The sequence below is a fragment of the Lepidothrix coronata genome, unplaced genomic scaffold (assembly GCF_001604755.1).
Source record: "Lepidothrix coronata isolate B3197 unplaced genomic scaffold, Lepidothrix_coronata-1.0 Scaffold35, whole genome shotgun sequence".
NCBI classification, from domain to species: domain Eukaryota; kingdom Metazoa; phylum Chordata; class Aves; order Passeriformes; family Pipridae; genus Lepidothrix; species Lepidothrix coronata.
The window spans coordinates 1,697,594-1,712,111 of NW_016690215.1; the positions used below are offsets into that span (position 1 = coordinate 1,697,594).

Consider the following 14,518-nt stretch of genomic DNA (forward strand, 5'->3'; position numbering starts at 1 on the left):
GCTGGTGGAGCCGGGGCCCGTGATGGTGATGGTGGAGCAGCGGGCAGCCGAGGGCTACAAGCTGGTGGAGGTGCAGCTGACCGGTGGGGCTCCGTGGGGCTTCACGCTGAAGGGCGGACGGGAGCACGGGGAGCCCCTCATCATCACCAAGGTGAGCGGCGCCGGCGGGGCGGGGAGGTGGGTCCGGCGGGCACCATGTTGCCGTGCCCGCGGCGATGACAACCCGGCGGGGGCAGCGGGCCCGGCCCGGCCCCTGGCGCAGGTACCGCGGGGCAGCGCGCCCAGCGCAGGTGCCGCTGGGCCGGGCCCCTCCCGGCCCTGCCCCCGCGCCGCCCTGGGTGTCCAGGGAGCGGGGACCGGTGGGGATGGGGCGCATCCCGGCAGCTCCGGGGGCAACAGGTTGCTGAGCGCCGGCAACCTGCCGCTTCTGGCCGCTCTTGCTGCCCATTAAACAGCTGGTGCCGTCGTCCCGGGCGCTGGTAACTGGCTGGGGGACCCGAAACCCTGTGCTGGGCTGTTCCCTCCCTCTTTTCCCTTCGGGCTCCTGGCGCAGGAGGGTATGGAGACTGAAACTCCCGGCTCCGAGGCTGAGTTTTCTCTGCTGATGTTGCACTTGCAAATTCTAAGTAATTAGGATAGCCTTTTGTATCTCCCTCCTTCTTTAAACAGAAAGGTCTTGTGGCTAGTGACCAAATTCATTCTCCAAAGACAAGGGAGGGGGACGTTCTTGGGTATATATACACTTTCTGATTGCCTTTTTTTTTTTTTTAAAGTTCTTGTATACTCACAGCTTTAATCTCAGTGTATTGGACTTGAGTTAAAGAAATACATCACATTTTCTAGAAATGTTTTTCATCTGGGTATGTTTTGATTTAAGAACCCTCATCCTCAGTAACTGTTGTTTTGCTGTTAAGACAGCTTTCATGTTGCACAGTGAAAGCATATTAAAGTAGATCCACACAGATTTGTGAAAGAAAAATCCTCATTAGCAAAGCACATTTTGCTCAAGATCTGTAGGAAAGATAAATATATATATATGCTTTTGTCTACAAGTCCTCTGGACTCTGTTTCCATTTTAAAAGTGCCAGAGGGTGTCAGAGGTCAAGAAGTCCTGTTTTATCCACAGCAGAAATTCTTCTAATCTTATTTTTCGGTTGGTTTCATTGTGAGTTGCCTAGTTGGTTCCCTTCTCTCACTCTTGAAACAACTGCGATACGGACTTTACAAGTTAGGACTTTTGAAACCATCTGTTTCTAGATCTCTTCCCTACTGCTGTTTTTCAAGAGAGAACAGTCAGTGTCAGAATATGTATATGCTGAAAAATGACTGCCAGTCTGTTGGCCTCTTACCAGTACCCTGAGTTTACACAATAGCAAACCTGGGAGGATTTGGGGAAAGGAGAAAAGAGCTACTTTACTATGTATGTACTAGCTATTAAGTGCCAATTCAAATAATTCCACCTTTCTGCTAGTGGCTAATAAGTGCTACATCTACAGACTGATCAGTGATACTTATTCATAATGTTACCTAGGTATTAAGTAACAGGCTTAAGTATTTGTGGCATGAGGATGTGGCTGTGGTATGTGGAGAGAAGTGTCTAGGGCTGGGAACCTTGTGAACTGGGTCTGTTGCAAGGGAATAATGAGATGGAACCACACAGCATGGAAGAGAAATCTGGGTCCATCCATACAGACTTAGGGATAAGAAACAACCTGGCTCCTTGCGTTTAAATTTTCATTTGTCATCATTGGATACGAGTGTATAGTAGTTTTTGAAACCAGGGACAGGAACTCGTGTCCCTGGGACTACAATTATTTAGCTGCAAAATTTTCCATCTTGATTTGGCCCACCCATCATGGTGTTTGGTTGTGCATTTTCTGTAGTGGTGTTTTTTTCTGCTTCTAGTGGTGGAAAGCTACTGGAAAGAATAATTTAATGCTGGGTGGTTAAAACAGGCACTCCTTGCAGGAGATGTAAAGTTTTCCTCTTCTCAGCTGAAGAGAGCCTTGGACTTGAGTTACACCCTTCCCGAGTGGGGATCATTGGGCTGCTATGGATGAGGAGATGCCATTTCACCCGCACTTCTCTCTCTGTCTCCCCTCCCTTCTCAGGTAGGCTGGTGGCTGCTCAGTGGGGGATCCAGGAAAACCCACTGCACTGAATGCTTCAGGATACCTGTGGAAAACCTGGTTTTGTGGATTCAAACCGAGCTTAAGCATTAGTTGGTTCTGAAGCTCTGTCTCACTCTAGTCCAGAGCATCTCCGGGGAAGTGAGGGTGGATGATGCCAACTGCCACTTTTCGAGGAGAGGAATGTGACAAGGTGTGAATGGAGTCTCAGATAGCAGCTGCTTAAGGGGGATTTCTAAAATTCTGCCCGTCTCCTTTCTTACAGTCTCAAAAGCAAGATCAACCTTTGAAGAAAGTTGCCCCTTTATGTAAGGGCTGGGAAGTCTGTGGTGTAAATATTTTGTGCTTTCCTTAGCATAAATGGCACAACTGCCAGAAAAGTGGCATCATAAAATAATGTAACTGAAAAATTCGCGAGCAAGCACTTTGCAGCACTTTCTGTGCAACACACATCTCGGGTGTTAGTTTCTGAGGTTGCGTGGCTATTTCACTTGCTGACAGGAAAGGAAGTTTTTTATTACAGATATCATAGGGAGAGTCCAGGGCAAGAAGAGCTGCAAATACTATTTGGGAATTTGTTAGCTGGAAATCTAGTCAATTAAAACAAGAGTTGTCATTTGATCCACCAGATTACCAGAGAGGGGAAGGCATGCTAAAGAGGAGAAAATGTGTCCAGCCTTAGCAGGGGGATAAGCGTGTGCTCAGCTGCTGGAATTTTGTCCCTGCTCATCGCAGGGAGGCTGCACTGGATGACCTTTGAAAGTCCCTTCCAACCCAAACCATTCCATGATTGATGTTGTGAGGGAAGCGCTTTGCCCTGGGAAAGGTCAGTGCACAGTCATGCTGCTGGTGCCCAGCAGTGGGCCCAGCCCTGGCGGCTTCCCTGTTTCGTGGTAGCATTTTGTTCTGTAACTGAAACAAGACTTCTAGAAAGAGTCCTGAGCGGGGTAGGCAGAATACAGAGTTCATCTGCCAGGCGCAAGCCTTTTTATTTTATTTTTTTTCCCTTTTTGTTATTGCTGCAATAGGCACAGAGAAAAATGGTACATGATACAGCTTGCTTGATCTTTAAACATAGCTGGTCTTCTAAAACTTGCCCCACCCACGTACAAATGGTGCTGCTAATATTTAAGAAAAAGGTCTTTTAGCGTTGTCGCTTTGTTGCGTACTATTATTTTTTAATGTCCCTTTAAAAATGCTTTACATTTTTTCTAATCTCTACATGTGTATCTGATAACATTCCAAAAAAAAAAATTGCCCAAAGGCAGCTTGTTCTTGCCTAATTTGACATCTTGAAAGAAAGGACTTGCTTTTATAGCTACATGTGTATTTCAAGAGAAAGTGAAGTGAGAACTTTGAGGACTTTAATTAGAAGTCTCACAAGCCTCAGTTTGTGTTTTCTGCTTTTTAAAGAAAAAACCTCTGAAGAGGGAGATCTTACTGGAAATAGTGAAAAGTCAAAGTGCTCGAGTGTGAATCTTGTGAAAATCTCCCATAGCTGCATTATCTTGACTACTTTTACTTTAAAAGGGCTCTTATCTGAGATGCCCAACTTACAGTGTCAATCATAGTATTGATTGTGGGCGGTGGACAGAAAGTCATTTCACTTCCTGTACTAACAATATCCTTAGGAACTCTGAAGTTGTTCTGCAGTCAGCTTTATCCATATTACTTAATACATATGAAAACATTCTAATTTATGCATTTCAAGGTAGATTGATGTATCATTTAAATGAATTTCTCTTTAGTATCTGCTTTACAAGACCCTACAGCTATACCTCCTCAAGCAATGATCTCATTGCAGTCTAATCAAGGCTGGGCTTGGCTGGTATTTCTGCAAGATTTCCAAGTGAAACCTGGACTGTTGCAAGAAGTTTTGTTGATGATTTAGGAGATAGAGCTCTTGTCTCCTGAATCAGTGCTGAATTCATGCCCCAGCTGGAGGTGCTGTCTTTTAAAAAGGAGTATCAGACAGATCCTGAACTTTTGTTTTCTTTATTCAGTTGCACTTTCCTAATGTGCTCCTGTGTGGTTAAGTGTGAACTGTAATTTGTTTAACCCAACAATTACTTAAATTGTATCAAGAGATGCTTCTCTATTAATTGGCTGCCAGACTTCTCCATGTGACTTTTATTAATTTATTATTTCAATAGTAAGTGAAGTGATTGTTGTTTTCGTTAGGTAATTCTTTATTCTTTGGCCTTAAACATCTAACTAAAAGCAATTACCTACATCACTATACTGCAACAATATTTAGAGGGGGGAAAAAAACTTTAATGGTGCTATATACGAATGAATCAAAAAAAGACATTTTGAAACATAAATACTAGTTGCCTCCCTCAAGTTAGATGAGCTGCCTTGCTTGTAGACATTAGCAATTCTTAAACTTGGCTGTAAAGCTTGATGTCCAGACAGCCAGCATTTAGGAGTAATCCCATGAAATTACTGACTGCTTCAACATAAATGCAGTCATTCATGTAAACAGCTGATTTATAAGTTATCAGGAGCCATTGTTCTGTGGTCAAGAAAGAATTCTAATCTAGATCTCCGTAACCTGGCAAATTTCATTCAGTTCCTTCAGTTCTGGAAAAATAAAGCATTAAGGAGTATTTATTCTATTTACTATCCATCTGCTCTTGGTCGTCAAACCCAAACAAAATTACTGACCAGTATGACTCAGAATTTGAACAGGTATCTTAATGAGCAACTTTAAAAGAATGTATCAACTCATGTTATGTGTTTCTTTTGAAACCTTTATTCAACTTCTTATCTTACCAGAGGGTTTATGGTCTGAGTTGTCTCTCTTTGTGTTCTTAAATTTGATAGTTGAGAAACATTAGAAAATGTGTATACCTTAGAATGAACGTTTGAACGTTTTAGGCTTGAAATATTATCATGTAGCTATTTATCTTTTTTCCCTTGACAAATATGTTAAAAATTGGGCTTTTTTCAATGCTATAGAAACTGTTCTGAGTGATCTGATTGTTACATCCCAGGTCTCTATTATTGGAAGAGAGGAATTTGTTTGTTTTGATGGAGGAAAATCTTACTGCTTCTTACTTTGGTAAGCTGACTGGTTAAGGGAATGCTCTCAGTTTTAGTGCTTTAATGGTTGTTGAATGACCTCTTTATTATGACTGTTAATTTACTGGCAGAATGGAGCCCACCACCCTCATATGTGGTGTAAATGGTTTGGCTATGGAAGTATGAAGCTTAAGAGGTTGGGTTTGAGTTTTGGTTTTTTTTTATGAGATCTTCAGCAGTTGAAATGCCACCAATATTGGAAATTGCATTTAAAAGCTATCTTGGATATTGTTACATGTGATCTAAAAACCGTGTAAGGAGGTGAAATGAAAGGATGGGTTAAAGGCTCATGACTGGAGAAGTTTCAAGTCAGTTGAGTTCCGTGCTTAGCAGTCAACAGTGTGAGCATGGTTTAAGAAATAGGGGGGGGGTGTGCTTGCAGTACTGAAACTGCAGTCTTCCTTTGTGCTTTTCACACTACATTTCAGTACAAAAATCTTCCAAGGAGTCAGAATGCTTGTGTTTAAAACCAGAACTAAGAAACTTCCTTACAACAAGTGAACTTCTAACTTTTGGAAATACTGATTGCTTTTAAATTGTTTGGTTTTATCTCCTCTGCATTTCCTCCTTTCAGCTATTTGGGCAAAACCTGTCAAATTTATCGTGATTTTTTAGTTTAAGAGAAAACACAAACAAAAGCATTCATGTCTGGAGTCTGACAGAGGAATTGATGTGTTTTGTGGGAATAGTTACTGCAATAGGAGTTAGACAGCGGGACTGACTGTTTGAATGTTCATCAATTTGGTCTATTTAAAGAACAATTTAAACTTCTCTAGTTCTTAGTTAATTTATATGTTAGTTCATACTTTCCAGTATGAATTTTGTGTCCTACCGTAGGCATTAGCCTAAAAATAAAAGATCTGCAAGAGACCTCCTGTTACTGCTTGCTGTTGTCAGAGGTTTGCCAGTAGTGCCATTTATTACCTAGGTATCCATCATGCTTGTGGTTTTGTTTGTTTTCCTTTTTAAGAGGAAAAAAACAGTGTGGTTGTGTGTAGTATTTATGCACATGCTATATATGCTTTACTCAATTACTCAATAGACTGTACATACTTTTTTTGCGGGCCTTGATTCATTATGTGTTCTCCCACTTAATGAATATTTAAAATAGGGTAATGTGGAAAGAATAAAGTAAATGGGAAGTGAAAGGTGGTCATGTATAGATTAGAGGAAACAACTGTTTAGCAGTAACCAAACCAAATTTATATCACATATGTGCGCTTCTTTTTTCTCGAGAAAAGCCATTCGTGTTTAGTCTTCCTATGCATTTGTAATCTATGTATAGAATATCTAGTATGTATATGGATCTAGTTCTGTGGGTCAGCTTATTACAGAAGTTTGAGACAGGTCCTAGCCATTAAGCAGATTTTTTACTTGCTGGTGGTTTAAGTGTTACAGTGCTTGAAGAGTTTCACAGAGAGTTAACTAAAAATTGATTTAGTTATACTGAGACTTCATCCATTTAATTTACATGGACTTGTTTTCTACTGTCTGTTTTGAACCTATATGATATAAGGTCAATTGAAGGTTTTGTTAATATGTGCATATTGATCCCTCTCTGTAAACTCAACATAATTCTGGACTTTCAGTTTTGAGGTTTTTGTTGGTGTTATTTTTTTAATTGAGAGGTATGTGTTTGCTTATCATTAAGATAAGAAACAAACTAGGACAATTTCTAATTCCACATAGCATAATATTTTAAGTTTCTTAAAAGTTATGTGGGAGGTATGTTGTTGTGCTCTTCTCATCCCCAACCCCCAAGAATATTATCATCTCTCCGTGGTGAATTATTAGGAGCTGTAATTTTTGTACTACTTGTAACTTCACAGATATGGTCATATACAAGCAAGATGGAATGTAAGGTTTATGGAATTGGGAACTGAATGTGTTGTGTTTGAAAGCATTCATTCGGTGATAGGAAAAGGCTACAAAGTTTGAATTGGAACCAGTTTTGAAAATTCAACTTGGTGGACTTGGGGATGTGTTTGTATTCTCCATATATGCTTTGCCAAGCAGCAGACTTTTGGTGGTGTTCACAGAGGCTTAAGCTGAATGTTTAGTAGAAGTTGATACTTTTGCAAAGTGGTTTGTAGTGTTTAAATTAGACAGGACTTAAGTGCTCAGAGTTGCTCTCTGAAGGTGTGTACCATTCATGTGAAGCATGTGAGAAAGTGAGGATACCTGTGGTTCCTCAACACATACCTATATGCCTACATCTACTGTAGTAAGATGAAATATTATTGAGCAAAATTGTTGTCTCTGTATTTGCTGTATGTGTGGCTATACCTAAAATGTTCAAAAATTCTTTATTTCTCTGATTGTTTATGAACATAGCTTTTCAGTTTGATTTATCTAGCTAATCGGGGTAGAGTTCTAACCTACCAAGGTCCAAAAACCTTTGTTAGGAGAGAACTTCCTTCTCCTACCTATAAATTAATACAGTATTCTGTATTCAGTTTTAATTAATTCAGGGCATTCCTGTGAAGCACAGATCTCTTATCTCAAAGATAACAGAATGGTATCTGCAACATGACAAGTTGTTGTGGGGTCTTTATTGGCCTTTGCATGTACCTGACAGTCATTGAGGTGTGCTCGACTCCTCCAGGCAGAGAGAGCCGACTGCTTGGTAAATGCTGGAAATGCAGCAAATTGTAGATTTGAGAAACTGAATAGCTTTTGTCAGGTACACAATTCTTGGGTTGAGTCTTAAAGTAGAAACAGATGGAGTTCAGTGTTTGATGAAAGAAAAGAGGTGGTTATTTCAAAGTTCTTCTGAACCCTGATGAAACACCAACATCAACTGAAAGCTTTGAACTGTTTAGTCAAAAGTTCAGTAGTGTTGGCACTGAGGGGAATGCCTCACATCCTGTGTCCCTGTACTTTTCCTACCTCACCCCATCTGGAAAGGAGGGCTTCCCCTCTGCAACCAGCCCTGCTCTCTCCCCATTTAAATCACTCCATTTCTGAATTGTTAGGTTCTTTGAAATGTGTAAATTCCTCTTACTTAGCCACATCTATCAGCTGATATATGAGTTAGGAAATATGTGTCATGTTTCTGAGATACAGATTTTCTGAAGAACTGTACTTAGTAATGAGGTTTTTGTAGGATGTAGAGTGGCCTGTTTTTCAAGGGTGGTACAAAGGGCAAAGAATAGTCTCAGTGACTGAAAGCTGGAAATAGGCAACATAGTGAGAACTCAACTGCAGTGTTGTATCCCTTTGGATAGCTACTAACAGTGCAGTTTCATCCATTCTTGCAGTCATTTTTCTAGCTGAATGGCCTTTTAGAAGGGAGATGGATCATGATCAAGGGTGTTCTTGTTATTGTAGGTGGCCCTATTGGATACTTTGTTTGCTCCAGGCTCTTTGCTGTTCTGTCCATCGTGTTTCTGAGACCGTTTCTTTACTTGCAGAACTCTAGACCTTTGTGCATTTGTGTCAAGTACAACAGGGTGTTTAATGTTCTGGTAATAGCAGAGGTAGTTATCTCTGAGCAGTGTGACAGAGTCTAAGAATGCTTTTGCTGATGTGTAAAGATGAATTCAGTTTGGTTTTGTTGAAATGGTTGCATAACCTAATGAAACTAAGACAGAGTTTTGGGTTTTTATAGTGGAAACACACGAGCTTGGTTCTAAGCTGTGCTTTGTTTTGCATTGTTTTTCTTTTGATGGAAAAAGATCCAAGTGTTAGTGAAACTTACTTGAAACAAAATCCAGAGCCTTTTAAAATGGCCAGACACTTTCATTTTAGAATAACAAGTTTTTCATCCTCAATCCTATTATATTCTCTTGGTAATGGATTTGCAGTCGAGTCTGGATAGCTGAAGGACGGAGGGATCTGCCAGTGGGGAGCATGATAATACAGTAATTTGTTCAGAAGTGATGCACAGGTACCTATGCTGTACTCAAAGTGGCAGTTTCAGTACTTTTCCTCTTCAGTAAAATGTATGATTGTTCTTAAAATCCCTTCATGAAGCTATGCAAACAGATTATTTTGAAATTTTTCTCTCTCTTGAGATAAAGTGTGCTTTGAAGGCTTCCAACATAAACTATTAAACAAAGCAATGTCTCCCAGTTTTCCAAATATGTATGAACTAGTCAGCATTCTTTAGGAAATAAACCTCTGATTTGGCTCAGTGAATACTGTAAAAGGTTACTGTTGGGGGGTAATAGTACTTTATTTGGAAGCTGTGTATTTTTCAGTAAAATACTATAATATTTTAGGATAGTATCATAGAAACATGATCTAATGGTAAAAGAAGTGAAATGCTTCCTACACAGTGTCAGTTAGTCATCACTGTGTTAATTTTCTTAAACAAATTACATGCAAAAATGGGGTTGTGGGTGTTTAGCTGGCCGATATCTGATGTAGTGAATTATCCAACTCCGGATGAGTATTTGGATTCTGCATAACACAATAATTAGAGTATTGTAAATTGCTTTATTTCCTCTACAAATACATATTTTGTTGATCCAGAAGAGAGGGAGACATTAGATTTTCATCAGGTACATTTGCAGTTGTCGTCTTTTTTTTTTTAATGGAATAGCAAAACATCCATTTCACAGCCATTCATTTAAATAAAAGATGCAAACATACCGTGTTGACGTAAAGTAGTGTTTTGTTGGGTGGAAAGAATTTTAAGATAACACGGAAAACTTGAAGTTTTATTTATCTGTTAAATATAATTAATGTTTAGAAGAGTTAAGACTACTGTATACTTTAAAAATCAGCTTTTATAAACAGTTTGTAATCTGTTTCTTACATGACTATTTTGGTCAAGTGCCTTTATTTCTAAATATAAAATATTAAAAACCAGTGTCTTGTTCTGAGGCTGTAAGATGCGATAAATACTGGATTTTCTTGAACACTGCTCTTATGTCATAATTCTGTTTCTACTTCCAGAAAAATGTTAGAACACAACATTTAAGCTCTAAGGTAGGTTTTTTCCCCCTTTTTCACTATGTCTTCTTAATATGTGCAAGAACTTTTATATTTCTTGTTCTTTTTTCTTTCTCCTGTTTCGTAAAAGATAAAACCCAACAATTTGCTCCCCTGCTTATAAAACAGATACTACAGTAAAATAACTTTTTTCCTACAGTCTTTACCTTCTGGGAACTTGATTTTTTTTTTTTTCACTGCTGGGGAAGATTGCTATCAAGAGCAGGGCTGTGCCTTTCCTGACACCTTGGAGACCTGAGGAGTTTCTGTGATTACTCAATCTCATATTAGGGAGGGGTGTAAGACAAGTCTTTTGTTGCTCAACTGAATTTCTTCTGTCTGATTAAGGAAATCATCATCTTAACAAATATTGTAGCTGTGACCTGTTATATCAGCCGTGTAGGTGAGTAAAATACATGTGTGAAGAGGCGTGGGGCTCTTTGGTGGTGGTTTGGTTCCTTGAAGGCAATAATGGGGCAGAGCTTGCAAAGCTTCAGTACAAAACCCTGTCAGAAGCAAGGAATTGGAAGTGCAGCAAATTGAAAACTGGGAGGTCTAGTAAATTAGTTACCTGTTTTGCCACAGATTTCTTGTACACCTGTGCGAAGTTGTGTGGCACCTTTCCCTCAGAGTCTGGTGTTGCATGGAACCAACAGTATTTCTCACAAGTTGTTTCTCGAAACAGACCTGATACAGAAGTGCTGAAATATTATGGTGACAAAGACTTTATGGTCTTTCTAGTAAAATCCAGAACACAAATATATGAAACCCCTAGGAGTACACAGAGTTGTCTCAAAAGGGCGTAGTTGTGTAATACTGTTGGTAGTAAATTCTTCACAATAGAAAGCAGTGCTTTGTGCTTGTGTTCATCATCAATAATGTACTGAAGTGTACAATTAGATCTCTGTTTACAAACTTAAACCCACTACCTACCCAAAATACACAGATGCTCAGTGCCTCAGAAAAATATAAGAGCTGAATGGAGTGAGATAGACTGTCGGCACTTGAGCAGGAGGTAAATGAGTCCCATAGTGTGGACTCCTTATATTGAAGGTCAACCAGACATTTGAATCTGTGTGATTTGTAATTTATTAGTAATAAATCTTCATAAGGAGATATATTTTTTTAGCCAAAACACGTCTTTGCTGACTACTTGAATTTCCTTTGATTTCTCATTACTGTGACCCACTTACAGCTCTGTGATAGAAAGATACTGTCAGTGGCTTGAAGACTGATGATGAGTTTACTTTTCATCGTTGTCTGAGGTGATAACATAGCATACAAGTTTCATCAGGGGAGCACGTGCATGTTTTCTTCTAACTGCAGACAAAATTAAAAATTTCATTTCTTTGTCAGCACATCACTAGCACTAATTGGAGGCTACTGTCTGCTCCAGTATGTTGTATCAATAATTGTTACAATACCCTACATTTCCACCTAAAGGTGTTGGGCTAGCATAAGACTCCACCCTAAATCCAGTGCTGCAAACATTAAGTCTTTAGCAACCTAGTTTAGTTTGCTGAAAGCTGACTGGGGAAATGTTGCATGAGCAATTTAATTATCCGATTAGAGGGAGTGGAGATGAGCAGCAGGGAGTGGCAACATCGTGGTATACAGTCACATGCTCTGCAGTGACTTACAGGCTGTAGTCCAGCTGATTTTGAGTGAAAATTAAATGGAAGTATGGAAATAATTTTGTAAATGCTTATCTCCTGTTTTCTAACTTCTGAATTTTCGGTAATGAGCAATTTGAATCCAGACCTGTACTCTTTCTTCATCTTGTGATTAAAAAAAATAAAGTGTGTTCAGCCCTTTTCTGAGGATAAAATGGACATAACTGTTAATAATATCAGAGTAAAATGAAAATTATTTTGCTTGTTTTAATTTTTTGCTATCAAAAATTACTTGACATTTGACCATCTAAGAGAGCATGTTTGCTGAATCAACACTAAACTAACTCATGGCAGATTGTAACTAGGTCTGCATCTGGTGTAGGTGCCTCTTTGTCTAGAACCATAGAATTTTCTGGTATACTTGATTTATGGTGGCTGCAATTTTTTATGGCCAAGTTTTCTTCTCTTTGAATTCTGGGGAAATTTCTGTGAGGACTTTGTGCATCTTTTTTGATATGAAATAAAATTAGTTGTATACTTTTTAATAACATACCGTTAATGATTACTGCTTTTTAAAAATGTTTTTCGACTTTGCACTGAGAAGTTTTCTTTTAGTTTTCTGATTTGTTTAACTCTGTTAGCTCTGTGGATGCCCCATCTCTTGGAGTGTTCAAGGCCAGATTGGGTGGGTCCTTGAGCAACCTGGTCTAGTGGAAGGTGTCCCTGCCCGTGGCAGAGGGGTTGCAATGAGATCTTCTTTAAGGTTCCTTTCAACCCAAACCATTCTATGATTCAATTTGGTCATGACATTTGGCATGTTATCATATAACAGTTGCAGAAGTCTTAAATCATTCTAGAGTGGTTTGGTCTTTACATTCTTGTAATAGTTTTTATGTTTGTTTGCTTTTACTTATTTTTTTTTTTAAGAGAAGGCAAAAGAAATGTGGTATCCCAATAGTGTCCGTATAATTTTATCAGCTGAACTGCAATTTTCCAAACTAATTTTCCTATGGGGCTCAACACTAGACTGGGGTACATTGCCCACTGGGTTTAGGTTTTTCCCCTGCCAAAGGAATGTTTGGATTCAAGAACTTGCTCTCCAGGTTCTGGAGCGTGTGTGTTGTAGTTGCCTCTTCTTTCTGGTACTTGGGCCCCGACTTTTCTGAATTTCCTTTAACCTGTTTCAGTGTTACCTGTTCCTTACTTAGAAATCGTTATCCTTTATCATTGTCCTCATTTGAGTGATTGTGGATTCAATTAAATAGTCAAAATATTTCTTTACCAGTATTTTTCACTCTGCTATTTCTATCCCTAGCTCCAGATCTTGTTTTGTCTTCAAAGCCTCAAGCCTACAAAGTGTTTAGAATGGAGGATCTCTCACAGGACTTGAAGCTGAGACTTCTTTGAAAATGTCCAGGTGTTAGGTGTTTAAATAAGTGACATAAGACATGCACACACGAAGATGACCGTGCTCACGTAATGGATGCTGTCTGATTTTTGCTGTAGCGGGGATCACTGGAGTGTTTCAGATTTAGTTCCCAGTTTGACTATTTAACGTGTTTGTTTTCTTCATTTTATTTCTTCATCTGTTTCTTGGGTGAACAATTTCAGTTTAAATTTAAGAAGACTGAGTGTTTGAGGCTGACATGCACAATAGAAAGTTTCTGCCTAACTAATTGAAGAATGTCAAATTCATCAACCACTGACGGAAAATATGATCTCATGATGAAAGCATCGAACAACTTTGATTAGTGAAGTGGCTAATACCACCTGTGGTTAATTACAGACATGGATCTTAGAGTAAGGTGAGGACATAAGATGATTTTTGTAAAACCATGGCTTAGATACTACTTTATTAGAAAGGTGTAATATGTACATAAGAGCAACAAAAAGATGTCTGTATTTACTGTAGCATAAATTTAAATACAAATGAAGAGGAAGTCAAAAGCTTGCAGGAAGAACAGTGATTTTTGTGGTTTTTATAGTTGTATTTGAAGTTAATCGGGCTGCTTTTTTAATTTTAAGCCAGACTACACACAACAAACTGTGACCTGAAAAAGTATCCTGTGAATTTTGGTATGCAAGAGAGCATGTTGGGTTTTTTCTGCCTCTGTGGTTCATGCAGCTAAGACATCTCACCCAGCTTTAGTTTTGAAGAGAGGAGCATCTAGCAAGGTTAGTGGATGTTTTGTAGTGTTTGATTACAGTTGTCCAGGTGATGACTAAATTGTACCAAAGCATTAGAAAAATGTGTCTCCTTTCTGAGGTATGCTGAGAGTTATTTCCCTTTCCAATTAGGCTGTGAGTTGAGGCAGAAGGAGCATGATGTAGTAGTTACGCATTTTAAGAAGCAGAACTACCTTTAATGTACAGTGACAGAAAAAGAATTTTCCATTCTTGAGCACATATTATTCAAAGCTTACAGTTTTGGAAGGAAAACAGGACCACCTTATGACTTTGAGCATATTCCAGTGTGTTGGTTTTGAGGGTTTGGTTGTTTGTTTTTTTTAAAAAAAAGGGACAGTACAAATGCATTTTGTTCTTATCTGGTTTACGTTCACAGATCCATTTCCTGAACTGACCAAAATTCTGATGATGGATGCCAGTTTCTTCAAGGGTTTCAAAGTTATATAATTAAAATTAAGTCTTGAAGTTCATGGCACTTCTTGCTGTAATGAAAATGCAGTCTAAGTTGTGCATGTGGGAATGGGGGCTTCCTCATAAGGCAAGAAGAGACTTAAGATTTTTAATGTG

General features: G+C 39.0%; 1 protein-coding gene across 1 annotated transcript in view; it reads left to right on the plus strand.

Annotated features, from left to right (window-relative positions):
- The first annotated feature begins 36 nt into the window (after positions 1-36).
- The window catches only part of SHROOM2 (shroom family member 2), a 122,892-nt gene continuing 108,410 nt past the window's right edge, over positions 37-14,518 (plus strand). Inside the window, exon 1 of the mRNA XM_017812304.1 lies at positions 37-151. The gene's annotated coding sequence lies outside the window, so the exon portion shown is untranslated. The remainder of the gene's footprint in view (positions 152-14,518) is intronic.